This window comes from Hypomesus nipponensis, chromosome 8 (genome assembly GCF_054491055.1).
Source record: "Hypomesus nipponensis isolate SF chromosome 8, ASM5449105v1, whole genome shotgun sequence".
Lineage (NCBI taxonomy): Eukaryota > Metazoa > Chordata > Actinopteri > Osmeriformes > Osmeridae > Hypomesus > Hypomesus nipponensis.
The window spans coordinates 15,238,695-15,256,793 of NC_140368.1; the positions used below are offsets into that span (position 1 = coordinate 15,238,695).

General features: G+C 40.1%; 1 protein-coding gene across 1 annotated transcript in view; it reads right to left on the bottom strand.

Moving 5' to 3' along the window:
- The window catches only part of LOC146275287 (sodium channel protein type 5 subunit alpha-like), a 231,935-nt gene that overhangs the window by 135,884 nt on the left and 77,952 nt on the right, over positions 1-18,099 (bottom strand). The gene's annotated exons all lie outside the window — the stretch shown is intronic.

Below are 18,099 nucleotides of genomic sequence, written 5' to 3' on the forward strand. Positions count from 1 at the left end.
GGGGCGTGTTAAAAAAGTGAATACAGAGTTGTAGTTCTCGAAGGTGACTTTTGTAGTTTGTGTAAAACGGTGTCATGAGCTGTGTCTACTACCGCGCACTTGTGCACTTCGAGCACTGACTTTCAGTGCTTAGGGTGCTTCACTCACAAAACCAGCAGAATTCAGTGCACTGAAAGTACCCAGATGGCACACTGCAAACGGTCCAAAAAACAGTGTACAGCAATGGACAGAACTCGCCCAAAATGGGCACCATCTTGGCTACGTAGCGGAAGAGGAGGAGCCCTTTCGGCAGCTTTTTCCACCTGGGGTGGAGAATCCAAGCCCCCACCCCTCGCCCCTCGCCTTGAAGCAACGGCCCCGGTGGATGTAGGTGGTATTGCATTTACGGTTAGGTTCCCGTGTCTTCCGGTCGTTTTTATTCTATTAACTCCAGTCAACATTTACAAAACTATCTCCCTCAATAATTTTGGTTCGATTCTCGAACCTGGCTCATACTACTAGCTTTTTCATAGAATAATTTTTCTAATGCTAAGATTGAAACCAATCCGAAATGGGTAAACTAGCACCCCATTTATTTGCTTACGTCAAGAAAAGTTGCCTGCAAATGTGCCTGCGGATACTAACAGGGCATGAGCACAAAAGTTCACATTGGCCGATAGCCGATTTACATTGAGCTGAATGAGCCATAGACTTATATTGAATGAGCACAGGGAGCTTGAGTTGCCTGCCTTGTTGTAGCAAGTTTAGAAAATCGTTGTCACACATAGGCCTACATGAAATGTTGTTAATATAGTTTATTCCCGTTATTTTCAAACAGATTTGATTTTTCATAAAAACGACCATGACATGATGGCAAATATATTATGTTAAGCGTGAGCATAGATTGTTGACATGTATATCTGGAGCAAAGACAAAGATTAATACTTTAACTGTTAACCACAATAGGAAATGATATATATTTAAATAATATTAGTCTTGCCTTCAGAAGCTTTTGTTAAATACACCCATTATTCTTTTTTTGATCGTGTCATCAAGCCAGACTGCTTTTGTGGGACAATGTTTCACCCCCACTTACATCTGATGGAAACCTCTTATGGTTCTATGAACATGCCCCTTTCAAAGGCAAATGTTCAATGAAGTATATTTTAGACACACTTCTCGAGCTTTTATTTATTACATTATTAACACGTCTTGTTAGATCACGTTATATCCATTAATAGACGTTTGGTTTTCTAGGTTGAGCATGTAAAACACAGGTCGCATTGACACTGATGTGAAATTGAAGGCAGTGTGAATTTCGTGGCATTTTTGTTGAATATAAAGTTGACAGTAAGCTATGGTAAGTCTGCATTATGGAAGATTTTGGTTACCAAAATAACTATGAAGCTTTCTTTGCCTGGCGAGAACAACGACGGAGCTGTTCATGTTAACAGTTTATTTAATCCGATACAATGCGTTGTAAATCATACTCATATCACAAAGAAAAAAAGCAACATATGTGATGAGTTTCATCTAGAATCGCCCTATATTTAGCCATATAGCTTAAAAAACAAGTGAAAGGAATACTATACAGTAATAGAATACATTTCCGTTAAGTTTGCATCATGTGTCTGATTCTTATCGGACTTGTATGGAGGACCAAACCTGCCATATTTAAAAATGAATGAATGAATAAATAAATGTCCACATCCTTGCATTTAGACATAAATAAATGAATACATGTACTAATTAATGCACAATTGTCAATCAATATTACCTTATAATTTACATGTATTTATGTATTTATTTGTGTATTCATTTATTTATTCATTCATGTATTCATTCATTTATTCATTCATTTATTCATTCATTCATTCATTCCTGTATTTCTTATTTTCAATATGTTAATGAGATGTGTCAATCAAAATAGGTAGGCGGTATTTGACACACCATTGGCTAATCGTTTTCCACGCTTTGTATTCGATTATGTAGCCTTACATCCATCCTTGCTGTCATGGACAACATAGCCTACATGGACAGGCTGGCCGACCTTGTTGAAAACAAAGATTTAATTCACCATATATGATATTTGGATAAACAAACATGTTATAAAGATTTTAATACGTTAGTTGTGGGCTATCACTTAACACCCAACTTCACTACGCTGACCGGCCAACCATGTGTTTACCCCGATAAAAACGTAAACATTTTAAAATAAAAAATCCTGATTGTTGATTGTCAAACCAACATATTTGTCCTGTGTGTAAGAGCGAGATAGACAATCTGGCATATAGCCCCCAATCAAGCAGAAGAGAGATTTGTGAAGATTGACGACACAAAGTTAATCATCGAAGATGAAAAGTAGCTTAGTCCTAAATGGAGTTGTATGCCCCATAGCACATATTTTACAAAGACTACGGCAACAAAAGTCAAACGTTGCCACGTTATATTGGGAATGGGATGCCGTTGCAACGGTTATTGTTGGAGCAACAAGTTGCCTAAATAGCCTGTAGCCTATGCCATGTTTATGTACATGTCAGCTTTACATGTAGAAAAGAAAATCTCAGAGAAGGTGAAAGGCTTGGTGACCGGCGTGGAGAAATGCGCGTCTAGTGTGAACAGCATCGCGCCATTCGTAGTATATTGTGGCGCTCCAGAGCGCTTCGCAGCCAGTGTGTCCCAGGCGTTAGCTAGATTGAATCTATGGCTCTGGATTGATTGCAATGTCTGAACATCAGTTTCCACGCCTACTGGCCTCCTCTCATTATCATATTGGGAACAATGAATGAATGAATGAATGAATAAATAAATGAATAAATAAATGAATAAATAAATGAATATATATATGAATGAATGAATAAATCAATCAATCAATCAATAAATGAATACATAAATGAATACAAAATAAATAAATACATAAATGTAAAATATATGTAACTATTGATTGACAATTGTGCATTAATTAATATATATATTCGTTTATTTCTGTCTAAATGCATGGATGTGGACATTTATTTATTCATTCATTCATTTGTAAATATGGCAGGTTTGGTCCTCCATAGACTTGTACCCAATTCTGCCCATAGATTCTGCAACTGCAATGCCCACACGCTCATAACCATATAAACTGGTTGTCGCAAAGTATGACGTGTACTAGTTGCAAGAGTGCACGAGGTCTCGGAGCTAGGGAAAAAAAAGAGCCACTGTTTAAAGCTAGACCGGAAAACACGGAAGTGGAAAGATGGCTGCGTCCAATCCCGCAAGCGAGTCTCGCTTGCCTCACTGCGCCACTGAGCACTTTTCATAAAAATGAATGGGGACGCCATCTTGGAAGATAGAAGTAGCTGTCTCTAATTATATTAACTCTATGGGAAAAGCGCGTTCATTTTGGCAGGTTTAGCGGGTGTCGCGAGCAGATTTCCGTCCGTCACTTCCGCCAAGTGTTTAACGTAAGTGTTCCATTTCAGACAGCACTTGTCAGCGACGGAGTGCACTGAATATGTTAGTGCACTGTTTTGCAGTGCACTGTATTGCAGTGTACTTCGTAAAGTGCGCGGTAGTAGACACAGCCATGGACAAGTGTGCAGACTTGGGTTCATGTATTTACAATGGCGATCATTATTGATATATAGGTGCTCCCGTCTCGATCAAAATACAGCTTTTACATGGCATGATGCAAGGAATCAGATACGCTGACTAGATGTTGCATGATCTTGTCAACTAGGCCAGCGGTTCTCAAAGTGGGGGTCGCAAAAGGTTTTCGGGGGTCGTAAAAAATGTTTGGAGACGAGATGATTCCTGCCTGACAGGATAAAATTCCCATGTTTCCTGCCTTAATATCTTTGCCGTCCAATCACCGATTTTATTTCTGAAAACTGCCAGATACTCATGACAATTTGAGCTCAAAGCACATATCATTGGTTAAGGGGTTACTGGGAGGGGGAAATAAATGTATCGTCAGCAACGGCAGCCATTGTTTTCCGAGACGGAGCCAGAGCGGATACCATGGGAGATTGCCTACAGCTTCGAATTGAAATCGGAGACGATATTATGAGTAAAGACAAATGTCTTAATATGTGTTGTCAATATTGTCAATTAAAAGTCTAAAATTTTAACTTACGAAGCATTTGTTTGTGGGAGTGACGCAAGTTTTTTAGGAAATAATTACGTGTCCGACAGGACAGGCAGCTATGACGGTGGTAGTAGTAGCACTGTTAAGCCTCGATTTGGGCAGATTTCTAGAAAACTTGGAAAAACCACATTAACTAGCTAGATTATACACTGTAAGGTAAATGCACATGCCTTGTTTGGCCAATTCAGTCGATTGTGGAAGAAATTCGAACGTTTTTTAGTTATCGAGAGGAGTATCCAGCCATAGCGCTAGCTACTTTTGGGGGAGGAGAGTTACGGTTTCCCCCATGTTTCCACTAGTCACTAGAATAGGGGGTCGCCAAACGTCACCACGGAATTTGGGGGGGTCGCCAGGGGAAAAGTTTGAGAACCGCTGAACTAGGCTATAGGCTACAGTACTGTAACATTCGTTGGGTTATGGCCACTACACATTTACTGTATGGCTAGCGAGTGACTGCCAACCAGCATTTCAACGTTGAATGTCAATCGTGTGCCGGGTAAACTAGACTAGTGCAGCTAAACTTGTACAGTATGAAGCTAGCACAGAAGAAAGTTTGAGCTAAGTTACGTACTGTAGCTAGCTAAAGTGACGAGACTGAATTTAACACACCAGGGACACCGACAACATCGGCAACCTTGCGCCAGTTAAACATTTGTTGTTAACGTCTCTTTAATCGTACAGAGGCGTACAAAACAAGACTGAGTGCGTAGACACACATACTATGAGTTGCTCTTCCATCTTGAAATTGTCAAACCTAGAACTGTTTACCATGATCAACAGTTGCTACGTTACAAGAAACCAGAAACCAACCCGATTGGCCAAAGCTAGCGTTTTCACGCTCCTCATTTACATAAAGTTGAGAAAATCCAACCAGAGAATGTCTAATATAGAGAGAACTGCCACTCTCTGGAAACTTCCAGGTTCTGAACTGGTTGAAGTTCCATGTGAGGGCGCTAACGAGCGAGTGCAAAATGAATGGAGGTCTATGGAGCGGTACCCCTCAAAATCCACTTTTCTCAGGATATAATTTTTTGTCAAGTAATTTGAATTCGAAAATTCAAAAGGGGAGGCAAAAAAAAATACTCACTGCTGGCTGTTAGACTGTTTTAAAGTCGCCTTTCTGTTCTAAAAAGCTTTTGAAAATGTCATTGACGTCATACACATCGTACGACCAAAGCTACTGCTTTACGGCAAGCTCTGGTCACTTACTTTTTTCTCTCAGGGCATCGACAACACAGCTGACAGGTTAGGCTCTCCCTGTCAATACACAAGAAAGAGTTTTGGCCTGCTAATGTTGTTGCTAATGCTCTGACATTCTGATTTCAGTTCGGATGCCATCAAGCGGGAGCTCTGGTCGTATCAGTCCTTCACTAACCAATCAACATTCATTATCAGAATGCTAGCGTGTTATGGGAAACAACGACTCACCCTGTAAGAAATCAAAAGGACATAAGTACTCGTTCATTCAACTTTCGACCTATAATGCATGTTGCACATGCGCAAACTACAATCAAATTGGAGATTTCTCAACGACAATCAGGCAAAAGAGACAAATTTAGCCGTTTAGCTCCATAGACTCCCATTCAACATGCACTCGCTCGCGATCACCCCCAGTGGAACTCTGGTGGAACTGCAGCCAAATTCGGTACAATGGGGCTTAATAGGGAGTGGCAAGGCTCTCCTTAAACAGGCTCTGCTAATGCTCTGACATTCTGATTCCGCTTCGGATACCATCAAGCGGGAGCTCTGGTCGTATCAGTCCTTCACTAACCAATCAGCATTCATTATCAGAATGCTAGCGTGTTATGGGCAACAACGACTCACCCTGTAAGAAATCAAAAGGACATAAGTACTCGTTCATTCAACTTTCGACCTATAATCCATGTTGCACATGCGCAAACTACAATCAAATTGGAGATTTCTCAACAACTATCAGGCAAAAGAGACAAATTTAGCCGTTTAGCTCCATAGACTCCCATTCAACATGCACTCGCTCGCGATCACCCCCAGTGGAACTCTGGTGGAACTGCAGCCAAATTCGGTACAATGGGGCTTAATAGGGAGTGGCAAGGCTCTCCTTAAACAGGCTCTGCTAATGCTCTGACATTCTGATTCCGCTTCGGATACCATCAAGCGGGAGCTCTGGTCGTATCAGTCCTTCACTAACCAATCAGCATTCATTATCAGAATGCTAGCGTGTTATGGGCAACAACGACTCACCCTGTAAGAAATCAAAAGGACATAAGTACTCGTTCATTCAACTTTCGACCTATAATCCATGTTGCACATGCCCAAACTAGAATCAAATCGGAGATTTCCCAACGACAATCAGGCGAAAGAGACAAATTTAGCCGTTTAGCTCCATAGACTCCCATTCAACATGCATTTGCCCCGGTAATATATGGCAGACAACACTTGCAAAAGAAGCGAGCAGCTGACTGGGTTTAACAAGACAAAAACTGTATTGTTCAATATTAAAGTCAATCTGTGGTTGCTTAAGTATATGAAGTATGTTTAAGTGAGATTAGAATATTATGGAGCAGGATGTCGTAATAGGCTATGAGACAACATGTCTTAAATGTATTTTATATTCCAGAATAATTCTAATTGTGTGGATGTTTATTATACAGCAGTAAAGTTTGTGAGTGAATAAAACTCCCTTACAATTGAAGTTGTGTTCCAACTGACCTTGTTACATGGACATTATCATCCAGTTAGGCCTATCTGAAATTAAGTACACCCTTTTATTGGTATTTCCACCAAAAAATCATTTATTGGGGTAACATTTTAACAGATTAAATAGATCGAATAATTTTGCGATTAATCACAATTAATCATATGAAATAATGCGATTAATCGCGATTAAATATTTTTATCGCATGACAGCCCTACTTTATTTACATTGCTAATATCATACAAGAATTGCACCTCAAGGTGCTTTACATAAAATCAACAAAAACAATAATACAAGTGATAAAAGTTATATATTTAAAACATATAACAAAATTGACGCCGTTAAAATGGGTTTGCGTTAACGCCGTTAATAACGCGTTAAACTGACAGCACTAGAAATATTATTGATGTTTAGTCCAGTTGTTATAACTAGATCTAGTGTGTTCCCGTGCTGGTGTATTGGGTCTGTTATGTGTTGAGTTAGATGGAGACTGTCTTGGAGATTTAAGAGCTCGACAGTTCTTGGGTCTGCTTTTTTATCTACTTGGATATTCAAGTCTCCGCTTAAAACTACTTTGTTATATCTAGTGACACATAGTTAAAATAGTTCAGAGAATTATTGTATGCATATTGGCGAGTGCTTGGGTGGCCGATATATAATAACAAGTATTGATTTGGTTTTGAGCTCTATAGCAAGATATTCAATTGTTAAATTCAAAGTGTGTCCAAACTTTTGACTGGTACCGTATACTTGACCATTAGCTCTGCCAATAGTCACAACAACCACCTCACATCACCAAAGCTATTCTTCTAAAGATGTGGGATTAGATCTGGGAATTGTCTGTCCATTCCTGCTCAGCTAATTTAGCTGACTCGGGTTCAGATCCCAACGTTAAGTAGCATTGCTCGGTCACACTCTTTCCTCCACAGCTACATTAGTGCACAAGTCAATTCACACACCAGCAGTTACACTCTGGGTATTCAATTACACCAGTTCACACTGCATGCGCACACACACAGACTGTGTTACTGTTAATCTGCTTAGTGTGAATCTGCTTCTCATATCAGTTTTTCAGGCCTCTCTTTCATGTCCAGTTCAATGGTCACTTCCTCCACCCACCTCTGGAGACACAGATAGGGGGAAAGCACTGTACCTGCAGGTAAGTGTGTGTGTGGCACATGGGGGGTGGAGGGAGTGTTTATGTTATAAATGCCACAGCTGACAGGTCTACTGTGTGTGTGTGCATGTGTCTTCATGCAGCTGGGTCTGTGCTGTTCTGCTGACAGGTTGGCTGTGTGAGTTTGTGTGTGTGTCTTGATGCAGCTGGATCTGTGCTGCTCTGCTAGTTGTTCTAGAGAGAGGAGCAGTTTGAAGTGACAATCTCTACGTGACACACCTTGAGGAGGGGGGGGGGGTGAAGGGAGGGATGAGGCTGGGGAGGGATTGGGGGAGGAGTAGTTTGGGAGGTGGGTGGAGATAGGGGAAGACATGGAAAAGAAAAATATCTGGTATCTGTCCACTTCTCAGACAGAGCCTATATCAGTCTGAAGGAGAAGAAAAGAGGGAGGAGAGGAGCAAGGAGGAAAGACAAGAAAAAGAAGAATGAGGAGAGATGAGCAGAGAGGGTATTTCGCGATGCCAGGCTGTCTGTTGCTGTATTCTCATGTTACTGAGAGAGCATGATTACTACTGGGAAACACCCATTCTGATTGGTGAAGAGGGGCCTTGCATCAGCACACACATACACTCACACACACTCACACCACTTCTGTCTCCTCTGTCTTCTCTCTCATTTGCATGGAGTCATTATCTTCTCCACAGTTGATTACTCAGGGCTAGTCACTCCAGAGTTGATTAGCTAGGCCTGTCTCTCCCAGTGGCCCTGCTGAGGGACCTGCACACACTTTCACCTTACTTCACACCTCCCTTACCTGGCTTATTAACCTTCATTAATACATCTCCAAATTACATCACACCTCCCTTATCTGGCTTATTAACCTTTATTAATACACCTCCACCTTACATCACACCTCCCTTACCTGGCTTATAAACCTTTATTAATACACCTCCACCTTACATCACACCTCCCTTACCTGGCTTATAAACCTTCATTAATACACCTTCACCTTACATCACACCTCCCTTACCTGGCTTATAAACCTTCATTAATACACCTTCACCTTACATATATACTTATATTACATTTTGATTATCCCGTGCTAACCGGGGGGTAGAGCCTTCCAGAAATAAGATTTGTCACAGCCCCATTCACAGCAGGCACAACATAAAATGGTAACCCTTCCTTTTACAGTCCCTTAAGTACTAGGTATTTACATAGAAAATAAAGTGTATGTTGTGTGTATTATTGGGTATTACTGATTGGTACCAAGGTGGTAAATACAGAGATAATTTGAAGTATTTACCCATTAACTAAATACTAACGTGCTGGTTATTACTGGCTAATATTCACTGGTAATTATTAGGTAAAGACAGAAAACAAAACTTAGTATTTACCTGGAAACTTATAAATATTACTATTTAAATACTGCTGGTAGTAAGTTTGGTAACTACAGGAGATATATATGGTAAATTATAATGTGTTATTGGGTAAATACTAGTGGTGGACTGTTAGCGACATAAACCTTAGGTAACTGCCGGGTAATAGTTTTTTCTTAGAAATTCTGCTGGAGCTTGTCCGTATTTACCTACTCAGTAGCAGTGGTATTTACCCAATAACACATAATTTACCATATATATCTCCTTTAGTTACCAACTTACTACCAGCGGTATTTAAATAGTAATATTTATACGTTTCCAGCTAAATACTACATTTTATTTTCTGTCTTTACTAATTTTACCTAATTTTACCTGTCTTTACCTAATTATTTCCAGTGAAAATTACTCAGTAATAACCAGCACATTAGTATTTAGTTAATGGGTAAATAGTTTGAATTATCTCTGTATTTACCACCTTGGTACCAATCAGTAAAACCCAATAATACACAAAACATACCCTTTATTTTCTACGTAAATACCTAGTACTAAAGGGACTGTAAAAGGAAGGCTTCCCCATAAAATTACCTTTAACGCAAATATCGCAATCAATCTATGCAAAAATTGCAAGCAATCTTCCACATCCTCATTTCCAGTATTGCACAAATGGAGTAGAGAACTGTTTTCGGGCTTTACAGTTTTATACGACACAACTTCCGACGTTTACAGAGGCTTCAACATAAAACATGCAGTATGGATTAGTGTAGCCATGCATGCAATGATGCCAAGTTGGTCAGAATTGTGAAATGTTTATTGTCGGCCAACAGAATTGAGTATTCAGTCATGTAATAATTTGTTATAGCTAGCACACTACAAATATTAAACCGCCCAGTCCTAATACAGGGGATCTGTTGATATACACAATCCTCCACAAAGACGACACCAGAGCTGTCACGCACACACACTGACACACAGAAACATACAGACAGGACACGCCAGACCTATCACAAACAGATGACTGACAGTCATTGGGGGCCCTACTATCAATTTGACAGCAACGATCATACACATATAACATCGGACATGCACATCAGATGACACGCTCTACTGAAAGACTGTGTGTAGAGAGAGAGAGACAGAGAGAGACAGAGCGAGAGGAGAGGAGGGGTAGGAGAGAGGTTCTGAGAGAAGGAGGTGAGCAGCTATCGTTGGATTGTTATCGTTTCACGTCTCCAGGGGCATTTTTGAGGGGGTGTGAACTGACAGAAATGATATTTAATACACAGTATTTTTTATGTTAGACTATTTTAATGGCATTATAATAATTATTATGATAACGATAGGGTGAATGTTTCATGCCATGTTTAAAGGGGTCATTTACAGATTTTATAGGGTATTTCACACTGTTCCTTAAGGTCTCGAATAAGTATGTAACATTGGTTGGGCTGAAAATGGCCCTGTTCTATGCGCCCTAATGCACCCTGTGAAATAGCCCTGGAATAAAACGAGAGGGAAAATTACGATTTTACATTTCATGGCATCAAAACATTTTTAAAAAGTTGGGACGAGGCCATGTTTACCACTGTGTGGCATCCCCTCTTCTTTTTATAGCAGTCTGCAAACGTCTGGGGACTGATGAGACAAGTTGCTCAAGTTTAGGAATAGGAATGTTGTCCCATTCTTGTCTAATACAGGCTTCTAGTTGCTCATCTGTCTAAAGGCCGAAATATGCTTCTGCATCTCCGTTTACGGATGGGCGGGCGCACGGATACGCACGGATACGGACAGATAGACTGCGTTTATGGTTCTCCATAGGCTGTGGGTGCTGAAAACAATTCACCGCAAGAAGAGTAGGTGGCGCAACGTTTTTTTGTTTAGACGTCATCGAGTGTTTATTTACCTAGTCGTCAAGTGTTTATTTACCTATTTACCATTAACTAAATACTAACGTGCTGGTCATTACTGGGTATGTTTTCTGTATTATTGGGTATTACCGATAATTTGAAGTATTTACCCATTAACTATTTACTAACGTGCTGGTTATTACTGGGTAATTTTCACTGGTCCTAATTAGGCAAAGACAGAAGACAAAACTTAGTATTTACCTGGAAACTTATAAATATTACTATTTAAATACAGCTGGTAGTAAGTTGGTATCTAAAGGAGATATTTATGGTAAATTATAATGTGTTACTGGGTAAATACCACTGCTACTAAGTAGGTAAAGACGGCCAAGCTCCAGCAGAATTACGAAAAAAATACTCTACTATTACCCTGCAATTACCTAAGGTTAATGTCGGTAACAGTCCACGTCTAATGAGAATATAAAATAGTACTTTCCAATAAAATACCTTTTCAGATACATTTATCGATGATGGCCTCATTTACTTGGCTGGTTTTCCTCTACTATCATTGTAAATCTTCTTGAATACTGGGTATGTTCCTGCGCATGTTTGGACTATTTACTCAGTAAGTAATCTGAAACTGGACAGTAAAAGGAAGCCGTGTTTGTTTCCATGGTGTAACCAGGTTCTTACCATATTCTTTGTGAGCAAATACCACTTTGTCAATGTTACCCTTAGTATAAACTTGTACTATACGTTCCAAGGCGATACCAGGTAAAACATGGCTATGTACTCAGTAAGTAATCTGAAACTGGACTGTAAAAGGAAGCCGTGTTTGTTACCATGGTGTTACCGGGCTCTTACCGTATTCTTTGTAAGCATATACCACTTTGTCAATGTTACCCTTAGTATGAACTTGTAATATAAGTTCCAAGGCGATACCAGGTAAAACATGGATATGTCCTTGGTAAGTAATCTGAAACTGGACTGTAAAGAAAGCCGTGTTTGTTTCCATGGTGTTACCAGGTTCTTACCATATTCTTTGTGAGCGAATACCACTTTGTCAATGTTACCCTTAGTATAAACTTGTACTATACGTTCCAAGGCGATACCAGGTAAAACATGGATATGTACTCAGTAAGTAATCTGAAACTGGACTGTAAAAGGAAGCCGTGTTTGTTACCATGATGTTACCGGGCTCTTACCGTATTCTTTGTAAGTGAATACCACTTTGTCAAATTTACCCTTAGTATGAACTTGTAATATAAGTTCCAAGGCGATACCAGGTAAAACATGGCTATGTACTCAGTAAGTAATCTGAAACTAGACTGTAAAAGGAAGCTGATTATGTAAGTATGTAACATTGGTTGGGCTGAAAATGGCCCTGTTCTATGCGCCCTAATGCACCCTGTGAAATAGCCCTGGAATAAAACGAGAGGGAAAATTACGATTTTACATTTCATGGCATCAAAACATTTTAAAAAAGTTGGGACGAGGCCATGTTTACCACTGTGTGGCATCCCCTCTTCTTTTTATAGCAGTCTGCAAACGTCTGGGGACTGATGAGACAAGTTGCTCAAGTTTAGGAATAGGAATGTTGTCCCATTCTTGTCTAATACAGGCTTCTTATTTGATAATAAAATATCAAATAATCAATAATGATCTTTTTTTAAATAAATAAATCTTAACTCTAAGAATTAATTAATTATTTAAGTGTAAGATCAACAGATAAGTCTTTAGACCCCTCTTGAAGGATCCAAAACTGTCGCATGAACACACAACACTAGGAAACTCATCATAGAATGCACACATATTTTAAGAGGGCTGTCTGCAGGGAATGTTTCTGACCAATCACGGTGGTTGTGGGCCACCTGGGCCAAAAATGTCAGGGTCACGATTTTTTGTCCCAGTCCAGCCCTGGTTAAATGGTTTGAGTAAATGTGTAATTGAGTGTCAAACTGCACAGGGATCTTTTCATAGACAAACCAAACCCTGTAGAGTGTTTAGTTCCTTGGGAAGACAAGTGTCAGCATTCCCTATACAGCCTGGAACACTGCATTTACGACTGTAGTCCATTTTCAATATCCTTGAAAAACGTTCTTCTGTCTTTGTAATTCCGTGGAAGTAAACAGAGCAGCATGCAGCAAATTTTGGGGGGGGGCAAAGGTATAGACCAGGGCCAAAAAAGGTGGAGCCCTTTTTTTGGGGGGGATTTTTGAAACCAACTGTTTTACAGCAGTAGTTTCAAATTGTGAGATTTGCATAGGAAAGAGATGTCAATGGACTTTGAGGTTCACTGTATGTCCACCAAACTGTAGTTATTCAACCATGACAAGTTAAACTCGTTTTTGTAGTGACTCCCCTTTCATTGAAAATTGAGTGAAAATACAATTTACAATGACACGCTGTTAAGCTACCTGAGTGACTAACTAAGTAACTAACCTAATAGCCATCTTACTAACTAGCAAGCTAGCTGTAATGAGAACGGAAGTACTGGTAGGCAGGTTCTGAACTATAACTGACTACAACTGTTCAACGGGTCTGGGCATGTCAGGTTTGGCTAAAAACTGTGAGAGCATACATACACATTCACACATGCATGGCTTGGTATCAGAGTGAGTGGGGTATGCAAGCCATCAGCACGCATCATAACGGGAAGCCATTCTTATGTATGAGAGCCTTGTCAGAATTCACTACTGTCTGTCTGTCATGACTCATCACACTGCTGTGTCTACTAACTGTCCCTGTCATGCAAACACACTCACACACTGGAACATGGCATCAACACAGGCAAAACCAGGGGGGTATTCCAGGTAGAAGGTTCAACAAACTCTGATCCTAACCCTGAACTCTGAGTTGAGTTTCTTTGAAATGGGAATTTCAGAAAACTTAGTTCCAGAACAGCTGATATGAATTAGTTTATTCAACTCGGAGTACAGCAACTCTGAGTTTAGCGCGTGCATGAATTCTACCAAAAGCCAACATCTATGGAGCTCCGATACTAGGATTCACCATGGCACACAACAACAAAAAACGTCCTACTTCACCACACTTTAGATATAAGTTTTATTTCGTGGTTATGGACAATTCGAGCACATATTCCGGAAAAAAACAACACGGCTGTAGCAGCGTAGCCTATACAATTTGCATGGGAGACAATTGCTGCCGAGTCAATGCATATATTTGAATGCAATAGCCAGTCCATACATTGAACATTTAACCCCACTGGCCGTTAATATTACAGGAGAAAAAGTGGTGGACTTAATAAAATAGCATGTTCAATATTATATTACATATAAAAACATACTACAAACAGGTAATGCATATTTTGCTTATACACTTGTGATTGTAGCCTCAACATCACCATGGTTTTAAAAATATTTGGCATGATACAAAGTCTAAATATCAATTGGTGCCTATTTTCAACTTGTAGTTCCCTCAACAGAATGCTTTTCATCAAAGGATGATGATGATGATTAAGATGACAAAGAGACTGCTGCTGCAGAAATGGATGCAGACAATTATGTTGTAGTTCTCTCTCCATGTACTTTTATCTACAGGCTTGTGTGGACTTGTCAGTTACACTGACATTATGAGAATAATGAATATAAAAACTATTAGCACATTCTGACAACAGGGCTTGGATGCTGTATACAGTGAGATGTTCATTTAATGGCAGGTGAATTCTACATGTGGAACTGTGAAATGTAATGTAAACTCCCAGTTACAAGTGAGTTGTACAAACTGGATCTCATGAGAAAGTGTCAAAAACTGACCAAGAGATGGTGTAGGCCTATTTAGGGTAGAAGAATAAAGGCTAATCTTGAAAATGATTTACTGGAACACCAGTTACAGGAGGATGCATGGTCACAGGTGATGTTAATAGTAGAAACAATAACCTATATGAATATTAATTGTTACATTTTCGGAATTTCTATTTTGACCAAGAGATGTACTTGAAGGAAGGCTGATCTTGCAAGGCTATCAACCTGCCCCCACCTCTCATATGGTAAAATATGGAGTTACTGGATGGTGGCTCAACTTGATGGTTCTCACACATCATTGCGTTACTTACTGTAGCATTGCTAGTCATGTTGATAAGTAAGCGTCAAGATTGTGCTGTGATTGTTGTTCTTGGGTATAAAAGGAATTGTGAAGAATTGTTATGTGGATTCTTGATCTTCTGAGACCTTCTCTTCAGCTCTGGCTTGTCCTACTCCTTCCTTGCTCTATAATAATCATGGTAGAGTTGGTAAGCGTTAACCTTAATTGGTTTCATTCATTTGCAAACCCCCTTTTGAAACAAGCTACTGTAACAACGTTGTCACCGGTAGTATAACAGTACCGTCTGCTAACTGAAAATATGCCCCCAAAAACGTAAATAAGTTTGACATTAATTTAGGGGGAAATGGCTGATTCAAAAGAGGTTTGCTACGAGCAAGCTGCTGTTGTTAGCCAAACGTCACTGAGGGGATTGTTCATAGACATAACCAGGCCCAAATGGAATACGCAGATTTTTTTCACATTTTCTGTGGTTATTCAGACTAAAAATCTGCGGAAATCTGCGGAATTCCGCAGGCCTTCCTGTTCTTATGTCGGAGCGACCGCAACAGTTTGACGGCAAATATGGTAGATTGAATGCTGACAGACTTTGCTAAAAAGTATTGATCCATCCTCATAAAGATCGGTGGAAAACTCCCTGGCCCTGTCTCTCTTGCTTTAATTTGTGTCGATAAATGTTTCCTTTTCAATTCTTAGCATTTTTGGCTAACGTTTTAATAATAGAGACGTAATATGAGTTGAAAAGTGTATTTACATTTTGCCTCAGACCAATGCGTTCTACTTGAAAATCCGCGGGTTTTTGTCGGAATTCTGCGCCCGCGTATTCCCTTTGGGCCTGGACATAACCTACATGTCTATGGGATTGTTTGAAAGCGCCGGCAATGAGTGTTTCTTTTGACATAAAGTTTAGGCTGTGGCATTGAAGACAGCGACAAACCACTCAAGCTTGAGTTTAAATACATTATTTAGTGTGACATTACTTAATGCACATGCAAGTCTTTATTTGCTTAAATGTACATGTGATGCTATTACTCCACGGCACGATACTGGCTGTGCAACAGCACATCTATGCACGTTGTATCCATGCGTCATTGCTAACGTGTTCTGACGTGGTGACGTAGCTAGCACTGAGTACCCTTCGTCGACTAAGGCCGAATCCCAATACTCCCCCTTACCCTTACCCCTTCCCCTTCGTTTTGCGCGTTCCCGTGAGAGCTAGTGGTGTCCCAATACTCTTTTTGAGCTAGGGGAAGGGCTAAGACTAAGGGGTATACACCCCTTAAAACCAAGTGAGGTCGGGAGCTTACTTGAAACCGAGGGCTATGTGAAAACTGCGCGACCGGCAACAATGGCGGCCAGATCATCCAGAGAGTCCGCTAAATATAATATTTGCGGCTTAATTAATTGATAAAAAAATTATGACAGTCTTGTTTTGTGTTATATGCAGTCATGAACATATATATTTGCAACCATTTTCCTAATTGAAACGTTTCTAAAAATCGCTAGTTTGGTACGCTAATATTACAGTGCTGAATTGCACAACAGTCCCGCATTTCTTTGACTAGCATGTCTACAGTTTAAAGTAAACTCCATTAGCAGCGAATTTCGTTTAAATCAGTGCATAACACTACTTGCTTTGGAGATATCGATACGTGCTAGATGACGTACCTGTAACCAAGTGGTGTCCCATTTCCTAGGGCTATGTAGCCCTTACCCCTTACTTTTGAGGGCCAAGGGGAAGGGGTAAGTTAAGGGGAAGGGCTAAGGGGAAGGGGTAAGGGGGAGTATTGGGATTCGGCCTTAAGGCACTTTTGCTACAAAAACGTTGTAACCTCCTAAACTGTGCAACGGAACGTAAATCCCAAGATAGAAGCAACGTAATCGTGACCAAGACAGACAACGTCACTGTCAAAATGTTTATGTAGTCCAAATATTTACTGATCCTTAGGGGGGCGAAAATAAACAATAACTAGAAAAGGCTGTTCCTGCGAAACAGCAGTGAGAATGCTGAAAACCTGAATGGGGATGGCTGAACATGCTAAAAAAGCCAAAAATAGTGAACATTTAATAGAAAGTTATAAGCCGAATGTCTTGTGAACATTTTAAAGGTTGAATGGTGTCTCCAGCTGAAAGTATGCTGAAGTAGTTAAATTTGAAATAGGAGGAAGCTTATTTATTGATTTGAAAGGATTAACCATTACTTTTAAAGGGAGAATAAGTCACACAAAAGAGGCAGTGTGGAAGCCAAGGTGATGGTGCAGCTATGATTGCGAAAGCGCTGAGGGCAGAGAATAACATAAATGAAGTTAGAATCCACACCTCAAACTTGTTAACCTAGACGCAACCTACCCCAGACCTGGTTTGGCTGTTCGTGACGGTCAGCTATGACAGTCGCGCCTCGATTTTTGCAGATTTCTCAAAAACTTGCTAAAATAAAAACGATCTAGCTAGATTATGTACACTTTAAGTTCAATGTAGCTACATATCTTGTTTGGCCAATTTGGTTGATTGTCGAAAAAAAGTTGAACCGTTATTAGTTATGGAGAGCCATCACGCTAGCTCGATTATGAGAAATGTAGCTAGAATCCTCACCTCAAACAAGTTAACCTAGACGCAAAACTGTACGTCCAATCCAAAAAATAAGGATATTTTCCGAGGCCCAAGAGTCTGCCGAAACCATTGATATCCTTTATGTGTCTGTGCGGTCAGAAATAACTCTTTTGGCAGTTTCCAAAACGTCACCCAATTCTGCTTTCATGGTGCGTGTCTGTTTGGTTGCCACGGTGATGGCGCAGCTGTGATCGCTAACGAGCTGGGCAGAAAGAAGCACAAATTTGCTGGAATCCACACCTCAAACAAGTTAACCTAGACGCAAAACTATACGTCCAATCCAAAAAGTGAGGATATTTTCCGAG